The sequence below is a fragment of the Octodon degus genome, unplaced genomic scaffold (genome assembly GCF_000260255.1).
Source record: "Octodon degus isolate 3935 unplaced genomic scaffold, OctDeg1.0 scaffold00164, whole genome shotgun sequence".
Lineage (NCBI taxonomy): Eukaryota > Metazoa > Chordata > Mammalia > Rodentia > Octodontidae > Octodon > Octodon degus.
This window is the reverse complement of record NW_004524740.1, coordinates 2,377,518-2,388,103: the sequence shown is the minus strand read 5'-3', so window position 1 is coordinate 2,388,103 and position 10,586 is coordinate 2,377,518.

Here is a 10,586-nt window from a genome sequence, read left to right as displayed (position 1 = left end):
TGTGTGTGTGTGGAACTGGGAATTGAACTCAGGCCCTTGTGCTTGCCAGGGAAGTGCTTATTCCACTGAGTCATCTCCCCGGCCACTGGCTTTACTTTTTATAAAAAAACACAGTGTGGTTTTGGATGTCAGACCTCCAGGAAGGATCACAAGGGCCAGCCCTTCAGCCCTGCAGCAACGGAGCCTCAGAGCCCCAGCACATTCTGCATCCTGGGCTCAGCGCTCTCTGCCCCACTTGCAGCACTTGCGTGGCTGAAGTTCCCCAGGTACATGCCTGGATGCACACAGGAACACTCAATCTGCTGGAAAATACAAATTTTGGTGAAATTCTTGAGGACAAAGGCATAGGTGAGGATTTTCTGAACAGAACCCTATTTTGTGTAAGAAATAACATTCACAATCAACAATTGGGAAAAAAAAATCAACAAATGAGATTATAGTATATCAAATAAAAAAGCTTCTGCACAGCAGAGGAAATAATTAACAGAGTCAAGAGACAACCTACAAAATGGGAAAAAAAATTTGCCTGCTAATCTTTGGTCAGTGCACAAATACCTAGGATATATAAAAATCTCAAAAAAGTTAGGTCTTCTAAAATGAAAGACCTGAAATTAATAGACATTTCTCTAAAGAAATAAAAATAGCCAACAAATATGTGAAAAAAGTTCAACATCTCTGGCCATTGCAGAAATGCAAGCTAAAACAACATGGAGATTCCACCTCACTCCGGGAAGAATGGCTGTCATCAAAAAATCACCCAGTACCAAATGCCGGCAAGGGTTCAGGGGAAAGAAACTCTTCTGCGTTGTTGGTGGAAATGCAAAGCAGTACAACCATAATGGTCCTGCCAATTCTTTTCATTTTAGCCATTCAGGCAGAGATGTAAGGCCACTCTATTGTGATTTAAAATATTAAATGAATAAATGAAAATAAAGTGCTTATAAAATGTAGCATTATGTAGCGATAAACAAATGTATTTCCCAAGAAGATTTAATATACTGGGATATGCTCGCAATATGTAAAAGTGAAAATTAAGAAAACATTTTCTAAAATAAACAAAAATCCTAAAGGATATTAAGGACTGAAGAGATAGCTTAGCAGGATAAGTGCCTGCCTGGCAAGCACAAGGTACATTCAATCCCCAGTGCGCACGCACACACACACACACACACACACACACACTATTGAGTGGCTGGTATAACCACATAGAGAAATAAGAAACTGACTTTAAGGAGCTGAGGATATAGCTCAGTGGCACAGCGCCTGTTTGGCAAGTGCAAAGTTGTGAGTTCAATGCCCAGTATGAAAAAAGAAAAACAAAACAAAACAAAACAAAACAAAACTGATTTTAAGAATGTAAGTGTGGACAGAGATTTTATGAAGAAAGACCACATGGAAAATACTTCAAGGAATCAGCAAATGAGATCTCACTCTATTAAAAAGCCTTTACAAAACAAAAGAAACCACCAATGGAGTGAAAAGACAAACACACAGTGGGAAAAATTATAGTCGGTTGTTCCTCAGACAGAAGACTTACATCTAAAGCATATAAAGAATGGAAGGAATCACATCCCCAAAATTCAAAGGGCCAATCCAAAAACAGGAGATCTGAGATAAAAATACACTTCTTCGATGAAGAAATACAAACACCAAATAAACATATGAAAAAATGTTCAACATCACTGTCATGTGAGAGCTGCAAATTAAAACACTGAGATTCCATCTTACCCCAGAAAGAATGGCTATCATCAAGAAGTGAACCAATAGCAAATGCTGATGGGGCTGTGTGCTGGGGGGAGAAACCCTTCTCCACTGTTGGTGGGAGTGTAGACTGGTACAACCACTGTGGAAATCAGTGAATATTCCTTAGAAAAACTAGGATTGAAGGTCCCATTCAACCCAGTCATTCTCCTTCTGAATATCTTCCCAGACAAATTAAAACTTCCTGCCACAGCAATATACGTTTATAGCAGTATACATTTATAGCAGCACAATCTGTCATAGCTACTTTTGGAAGCATCCCATCAATTGAGGAATGGGATAAAAAAGTGTGTGTGTGTGTGTGTGTGTGTGTGTGTGTGTGTGTGATATTGGAATACTGCTGAGCCATAAAGAAGGATAAACTGGAGACTTATATAGGTCAAAGGGTGCAACTTGAGGCCATACTCATAGGTGAAATAAGTCAGTCCCATGCGTGCAAACGTTGTATTATCTCTCTAGTGGGGGAGAAGATGAATGATTCAATAAGATTTTAAAAATGCACAATAAATATTGTGGATTGGGAAAAAGCTATTTGAACAAAAAGAGAAACTAATGGGGGAAAGAGGAAAGGAAGGAAGCAAAAACAAGAACAACAATACACACACACACACACACACACACACACACACACACAAGATAGCTAAGATAGCTACACAGCTAGTTTCTTTTAGCTCATTGACAAGAAAGATCAGTGGTAATTGTCTAGACTTATTTTGCGCCCATATCTCATACTTTGAGTAACTACTCCTAAGATTACAAGGCATAATGTATTATTGTTACTCTCCTCTTAGCCTGATCTGAAACTGTTTTATTTCTATTTTTCTTCTCTTCAAAATAATATAAAAAAGAAATGGGGGGGAACTAAGCTTCAGGGAGTGTAGGAACATTGAGGGGAGAGCAGGGAGCAGCTGAGGCAATGGGGCAGATCTGGCCTTGACTTAGACCTTGAGCCCTTGACCTCTGACCCTAGCACTATAGCTTGGGGTAGGACTACTGCAGGAGAATGCAACTTTGTTTTTCTGGTGCTGAGGATTGAACTCAGGGCTTTCCACATGCTAGGCAAGCACTCCACCACTGAGTCACATCCAGGGCTTTTTTGTTAGACAGGGTCTTAGCAAATTGCCAGGGCTGGCCTCAATCCGCTTGCCTTAGCTTCCAAGTGTCTAGATAACAGGTGAGGGGCCGGGGAGATGGCTCAGTAGAATAAGCACTTCCCTGGCAAGCGCAAGGGTCTGAGCTCAATCCCTGGTTCTGCCAAAACAAACAAACAAAAAACAACAGGTGTGCACCCCGCACCTAGCCAAGGCCATGCTTGACCACAAGCTCACTCTTTTTTTATTCCACTGAGCCATCTCCCCGGTCCCTGCACAGCTCACTCTTATCAGGGCATTTCACCAGGTAGTATAGATGGCCCATTGCCCAGCAGGCAGAGGACCTTACAACTAAGAATCATGTTTTGGGGTGTAGGTTAGAGGTAGGGCCTGGCTGGGCACAGCACAGAAGGAATGGCCTGGGCATAGAAGTTAGGAAATCTGGGTTCCAAATCCTGCTTGGTGACACGGGGGTTCCTTAACATCACCATGTGCCTCAGTTTCTCCACTGCCAAATTGTGAAACCTGTTTTGCTCTCTGAGGGCGCAGGGTGGTACTGATTTGAGAGTCCACTGACCAAATGTGAGCTGGGGCAAGGGTGGGGGCCAGGAACCCTCCAGTGAGCAAAAGCCCCTGAGGAGTGGTGATATGGCTCAGCCTCGGTATAGGCAGCTCCATCAGCAGGGACACACACAGGGACTCAAGTGAGCTAGCGGAGCTGGGATCTGAGGGAGGTCAGGGCAGGAGAGGAAATCCTGGCAGGCAGGGCTGTTGCCTTGCTCCACACAACCCCCTGGGGAGAGAAGTCCTTTCATCCCCATCTGCCATCCAGCAACAGTACAGTAATAAGAACAGTAAGAAGCCAAGCGTGGCGGTACATGTAATCCCTGCTACATGGGAGGCTGAGGCAGGAAGATTGTAAATTTGAGGGTACCCTGGACATGTAGTGACAATTTGTCTCAGAATAAAAGGGGGGAGGAATGTAGCTTAAAGATAAAGCATCGCTGGGTTTGGGTCCCCAGTAAGCCCTCAACCCATGAAGAGTAATAGTCATAAAATGATAGCTCATTTATTGAGGGCTTACCTCCTGTTAATCTATCTTCTAAGTACTATCTGCATTTATTTTCTGCCTTCTTTTTCCTTATTCCCATGTGGTGAAAGGCTTCTGCTTTCTTATGCTGCAGAACTAATTCTTTTTTTTTTTTCTTTCTTTCTTTCTTTCTTTTTTTTTTTTGTGCGAAGCTTTGTTCCAGAGGGACTCAGTCCTTCTTGGCAGCTGCCTTCCTCATGGCGGCCAGCATGTTGCTCAGTTCCTCACGCTTCCTCTTGGCCCGGATGTGCATCCCCGACCTTTTCTTGATGAACTTGAGGGCGCACTTGTCTTTGGAGACCTTGAGCAGCTCCATGGCGCACCAATCGGAGGGGATGAAGCCGCACACCTCCTGGATCATGTCCCACACGAACTTGGTGTGTTTGGTGAGACTTCTGTGACGGCGGCTGTGCCTCGGCTTGCTCACATTCTTAGTCACCTTGTGGCTCTCATTGAGGTCCACGGCCGTGAGACAGCGGAGGACCACGGCTATGATTCTTCAATGGTTGCTGTGGCGGAAGGACCAGCACTGCACGGGAACCCTGCAGAACTAATTCTGAATGTTCCAGAAGGTGGCTCCTCAGTGAAAGGGACCTCACTGGCCTCACAAGCTGACACTAGGCACAGATCCCCTCACCCATAGAAAGCCTGGGTTTGAACATTTAACCATGGCCTATCCGTTCTGGGGTAAATGAATCAATTTGTGACTTGGGTAGGCAAGTGTTCACTGGGTTCCTGTAATGTGCCTAAATCTCCCCATAACTCTGTGAGATGGGAGTTCTTCTATTTATTCCTCCAAGTGTAATCCACAGAGCCTCAGTTCCTGCAGTGTCACTAAGTCATACATGGGAGAAAAAATTCTGTAGCCTGTTGTTCTTAGAGAAGATTGTTTTCAAGAAATTTAAATTGATGCTCTATAGCAGAACTTCTCAAGATCCTTATCCGACTAGTGCTTGTTGGGCAGCTCCAAGAGAAGACCAGAGTTAGTATTAACTCCATGTTTCCTATGATCTGAGCTCGAAGCCTATCTCTGTCGCTGTCTCTTCTTTTGAGACAGGGTTTCACTGTGTGTTCAGGCTGGCTTTGAACTCACTATGTAGCCCAGGCTGGCCTTGAATTTGCTGCGATCCTCCTGCCTCAGCCTTCCTAGTGGCAGGATTACAAGCATGCTCCACAACACCTGGCTCAACCTTTTCTCTTGGTGAGTTGATTTTCTCAGTATTTGTTAGTGGCAGAAAGCTGAAGTGGCAGAAACTCAGGAAGTTTTAAAGAAACTCCTGTTCCCTAGGGCTGGGGAAATAGCTCAGCAGGCACAAGTGCCTGCCTGTCAGGCGCAAGATCCTGAGTTCAATTCCTGGTATCAAAAAAAAAAAAAAAAAAAAAAAAAAAAAAAAAAAAGAATGAATAAATAAATAGAAATTGCTGTTCCAACTCTCCTGATGTAAGGGCTCTAATTCCTTTTCTCTGGAACCAGGGCGCCTCTGTTGTCCCTCCAGGCTGTTGCCTGGGCCTTGGCCTCCTCCTTCTTCCAGTCTGATTCCTCAGGAGAGTGAGAGGGACCCGATGTGGCCAGGCCCGCCCTCAGCCACCCTGCCTCTCTGAGGCCTGCAGGCCCAGCTTGTGCTGCTTGCAGAGCAGGGTGCAGGAAGGGAGGGCTTGCTTGGTCGGGGTGTGATGGCTCAGTTTTAGAAAGCAGCCTCATGGAGTTGTAATTTATACATCATGAAAGTTACCCAGGATCGTAGTCACTTGAAAGTTGCTTACTGTAGTTTCATTTTCGAGTAAATAATGAAAGTGAGATGAATGTACTCAGTGTTACTAAGTGAACACACCTGGCCATCAGCGCTGAGTCAGAAACCCGCCTCTTGTCCCAAGAATGGCCATGTGTGTCCTTCTTGTTACCCCCAGGTAAGCACACTCCCTTCATCCCGTGGAAGTTTATTTCAGAAAATAAATCCATAAATCTTCTCATTTCCTTCTGGGCCACCTCCTTCTTCCTTTCCTTTATTTCCCTTTTCTTCTCTTTTCTCTCCTTTCTTCTGCTCTCTCATTCTTTCTCATTCTTCTCTTCCCTTCTTTTGTCTCACTGTATAGTCCAGGCTAGTGTTGAATTCATTTTGTAGCCCAAGCTGGCCTCAAACTCACAGCAATCCTCTTGCCTCAGCCTCTGGAGTGCTGGGATTGCAGGCATACACCACCACACATGGCCTCCTTCTCTTTTCTTTTCTCCTTCCTCTCTCCTCCTTCGCCTCCACCCCCTTTACTCCTCTATTTTCTCATACTAATTCTAATTCCAATTTTTTTTTTTGTTTTACAGGGAGAAGCACAGCAGCAGAGGATATAAAAGGCTTCAAAGCACTATTTTAAGAGGCTTCAGAAAGAGAGCAGTCAACAAGCTGGCTTCCGCCAGCTGGAGGCCTGGGGCTTGTGACCAAACCTTTCTAAGCCTCGGTTTCCTTATCTGTAAAATGCAAATAACATGACTGACTTTATTTGGGGCTGGGAAGAGTAAGGCTTTTTTTTTGTGGCACTAGGGATTGAACCCTGGCCCTTTGCTTTCACATGGAACTATATTCCCAGTCCTTTGATTTTTCATTTTATGACAGGGGCTAAATTGCCAAGCTGGGCTTATCCTTGCTGATCCTCCTGCTTCAGCCTTGCAGAGTGCTGGGATTCTAGGTGTGCGCCACCACACAGGGCCTGGATAAGGCACAGCTGCTGTGAGCCTGAAAATCATTTCTCATGCGCCTGCATGGAGGAAGGTCTCTGAGGCCAGTCTGTTGCATTGTTTCCACCTCTGTCTTTTCCTGGGCTCCTGAGGTCTATGCACAAGGGAGGCAGGTTGGCCATGGGGGTGCTGGTGACTCCTGGACAGCGGGGACAGGACTGAGGTGGAGTGACCTGTCTGCCACCCCTGCCCACGGCTCACCAAATCTGGGGTCATGGAGCTGAAATGCCTGATAGTGGAGCGCTGGCAGAGACCTGCTCTGCGCCTCAGTCACCCCTCACTTGCTGGTCAGGTTAGGCGGGCTATGGATGCCCACTGTCCTCTTGCCAGCCTTGACTGTCCCTGTCCTGACCCCCAGGATCCCTGGGGCCAGCCTGAACATCTGTGTCCGTCTTGCCCCAAACTCTGGAGATTCTGACAAATTTCTTTTCATTGCTTCCAGCCATGTTATTTAAAGTAATTAACCTTAATTTATAAATTTTTATATCAAACTGCCTTTTAACTTTTAGAACTGGCAGGAGCAGCCTTATCCCTGGGCTCCTAATAGTTCTCCATTTAATCAAAATTCATCCATCAGGTTCTAGTGTTAAATCATCTTTTAATTGGGAGTTACATTCTGGTTAATAGTTTTATAATTCGCCTCCTCTAATAGTTTTTACCACAGGGATCTTGACTCCATTTTTCCTTGCTCTATTATTGCCACTACTGTGGGTCTGCAGGATGGGATGGCTTAGCAAGGCCCACCTCTTTGGCCTCTGCTGGATGCAGCTTTTGTTCTTGGTGGTCTCATTAATTCCTAAGAAGAATTCTCCTGCTACCAGGGCAGAAGCACTTTCTCTTCTTGTGTGGCATGGTCAGCACCATCCCCACAACCTTCACACCTGGGGTCCTGTCTTCATCTTTCCAAGAAAAGCCTGAGAAAAAGATGGGGAGAGATGGAGAGAAGGAGAGAGAGAGAGAGAGAGAGAGAGAGAGAGAGAGAGAGAGAGAGAGAGGAAAGGAGGGACAGAGAGAAAATACGGAGAGGAAGGAAGGAGGGCTGGGCTTTCAGGGCAGGCCTGTGGTGGGTGGGCAGGCAGGTCACTGGGAGAAGCAAGAGCCTTGAGGTTGAGGAAGATGATACAGGAAGAAAAGTGGCCCTACTGAGACTTGGGGTGGCCTGGAGAGCTGGCTGGTCCAGAGGCATGGCCTGGGGAGTTCCTGAGGGGACATTTACTCTGGCCATCTGTGCTTGTTACCTTGCTACACCATTTAAATATTCACAGATGAGCCCACCCCAGGCCTCTTGACAGAAAGGCAGAGAGAGCGAGGGTACAGAGATCATAGGCTTAGAAAGGAAGGAGAGACCTGGGAGAGACAGAGACATGAGGAAGAGTCAAAGGTGAGCAAAGAACACCACAGCTCCTTCCCAAGCTATTCAGAAGCCCAAGGCAGGGGGTTGCAAGTTTGAGGCCAGCCTGGGCAGCTCAGCAAGATCCGTCTCAAATGACAATTTAAAAAGGGCTAGGGTGGGTGAGTGGGTAGGTGGGTGGGGGTGGGGGTATCTCTAAGCTTCCAGAGTTCAGTCCCCAGGTCCAGAGAAAGAAAGAGTGAGGTAGGAGGGGCAAAGAGAGTCAGGGGTCAGCCTGCAGGGCAAGTCCTAGGAACAGCTGGTGCAAGGCTCGCTTTCCAGCCCAGCAGGTCTCAGGCCTGGCCACACAGGGTCTCCCGCGGTGTTTCAAAGTCCTGAAGTCTAGCCCCACCATTTGTGGCCATTTTAAAATATATCCAGAAAGTCTTTGATACTCTTGCCCACTATGGACAGAGCCTAATTTGCTTCCCCTAGAATGTGGCGCCTTCTAACCAACCAATCACCCTAAAAGAAAAGTACAAGTGACAGAGTATGATTTAGGAGGTCAGGTACCAGAAGACAGCTTGGGGTCCCTTGCTCAGGCGGCCTTTGGAGCCAACAGTAGGTAAGGAGCTGAAGCTTTTGCTGTCTGGGAGGGTGCCATCGCGAACGAGGCCTTCCGGTGGCTGCGGCCTGGCTGACCTCTGCTGTGAGCCTGAGGCAGGCCCCCGCCGGGCTGCTCCAGGATTGCTGACCCTCAGAAAGCATGTGAGGTGATAAGGGTGTGCTGTTTTAAGGTGCTGAATTCAAGTGTGGAGTTATTCATTGGATCAGCATCTGAAGATGGGCTGGGACACGGGCATATTTAGTTTCTCAGGTGATTCCCGCGTGTGTCCAGGGCTGAGAACTGCTGTGTTAAGTAAGGCCTGAGTGTGCTCACATGTGCGCGTGCGCATGTTGTGTGCGTGCGCGCAATTTGTGTGCGTGCCCGCAATTTGTGTGCGTGCGCATGCGCATCCGCACACACTGGTGGAGGCACTGTGTCATATATGTACCTCCCAGAATTCAGTGGATGACCCCAGGAACTCAGGTCAGGGCATGGGAAGAGCCTTGGAAGCTTTGTGGCCAGACCCACCAGGCCTGCTCATCACCTCTTTTCTGTGGCGCGCTCCGGCTAGCCTCAGTTTCCCCAGTTTGTGAAGCGGGGACTTGCAGATCACTGACACTGCTTGAAGGCAGCATTGAGCTGGTCACATGTTCCCGGGGCTTGTTCAGGTGATATGTTGGTAGTGCCTGGACTTCTGTTGGAGGGACTCCTGGTGTTGTCTTATGATCCATAGCTGTGCAAACACAGAAGTTATGTAATGTGTAGGCCCCTCCGGAGGCCTTGCCCTGAGAGAGGGTCTCCCCTAAGGGGGGAGGAGGAGGAAAGTTTAGTCATGGCTCGCTTTGGGTTTGGGATTTGAGGCTGACGGTGATGGTCTCTATGTGCCCCCTGGCTCTGACTGGCAGGACAGGAGGTTGAGCTTCATGCCAGAAGTGAAGATGCTGACTCAGGCCGGACGCAGAGTTGCTCCCTTGTTTTACAGGGCTGGGCTGCTGGTTTCTGCTGGGTTTGGACCACTCCCAGCTCTGTGCTCTGGGCTGCACTCTTCTCCTGGCTAGACCTCAGTTCACTCTGCTGTAGAATGGAAGAGTAGCAGGGCTACCACTACCTGCAGGTGACATCATGCCCTTTCCACCACAGCAGACCCTTAGACCCCTGGAGCAGCCCAGGCCATAGTCACACCGCCCCACACCTGCCCACGCTTTGGAACCAACTTTCCCTTGATACCCCAGAAATGAGGGTGAGGAGAGGAGGGGTTGTTGCCTGGTGTCTGGGTCCTTCCCAGCAGGGAGCAATCACGCAGGACTTCGTGGAGGAGGAAGAGGAGAATGTAGAAATATGAAGGGGATTGAGTTTAGACCTCTTGGTGGGGGAGATGGAACGCCTTAAGTCTTTTTTCTTTTTGAGATAGTCTCTCTATGCAGTTCAGGCTAGTCTTATGCTCACTTTTGTAGCCCCCAGGCTGGTCTCGAATTCATAACAATCCTGCCACAACCTCCTGAGTGCTGGGATTACAGGCGTGTGTCACCACACCTGGTTCCAAAGTGCCTTAGGTCTTAAGAAGAAGACCAGAAGGAAGAGGCAAAAGAAGGGGAAAGCAGCCTTTGCCAGGAGCATGCCGCATGCCCGGAAGCACTGTGCCTAGTCCTTCCAGTCCACTGTGACAGCTAAGCCTCTCTGTTGAGCAAGACGATTGGCCCCATTTTATAGAGGAGGAAACTGAGGCTCAGACAGGTCAAGGAACTGCTTTGTTCAGTGTCACATGGCTGAGCAATGCAGAGCGAGGGCTGGAGCCCTGGTCCAGTCACCAAGAAGCCTTTGCTTTTCTTCAGGAAGAGAGCAGTCCAAGGTTTGGACCTTATCTCCCCCCAGTGGGGCCACCAACCTCACGTCTGGCTCTTTCTGCAGGCTGTGACCAGGTTAGGGTGGGTGGGCTGGCACAGTAGGCAGAAGTGAGGTGCCCAGGACTGGCCCAAAGC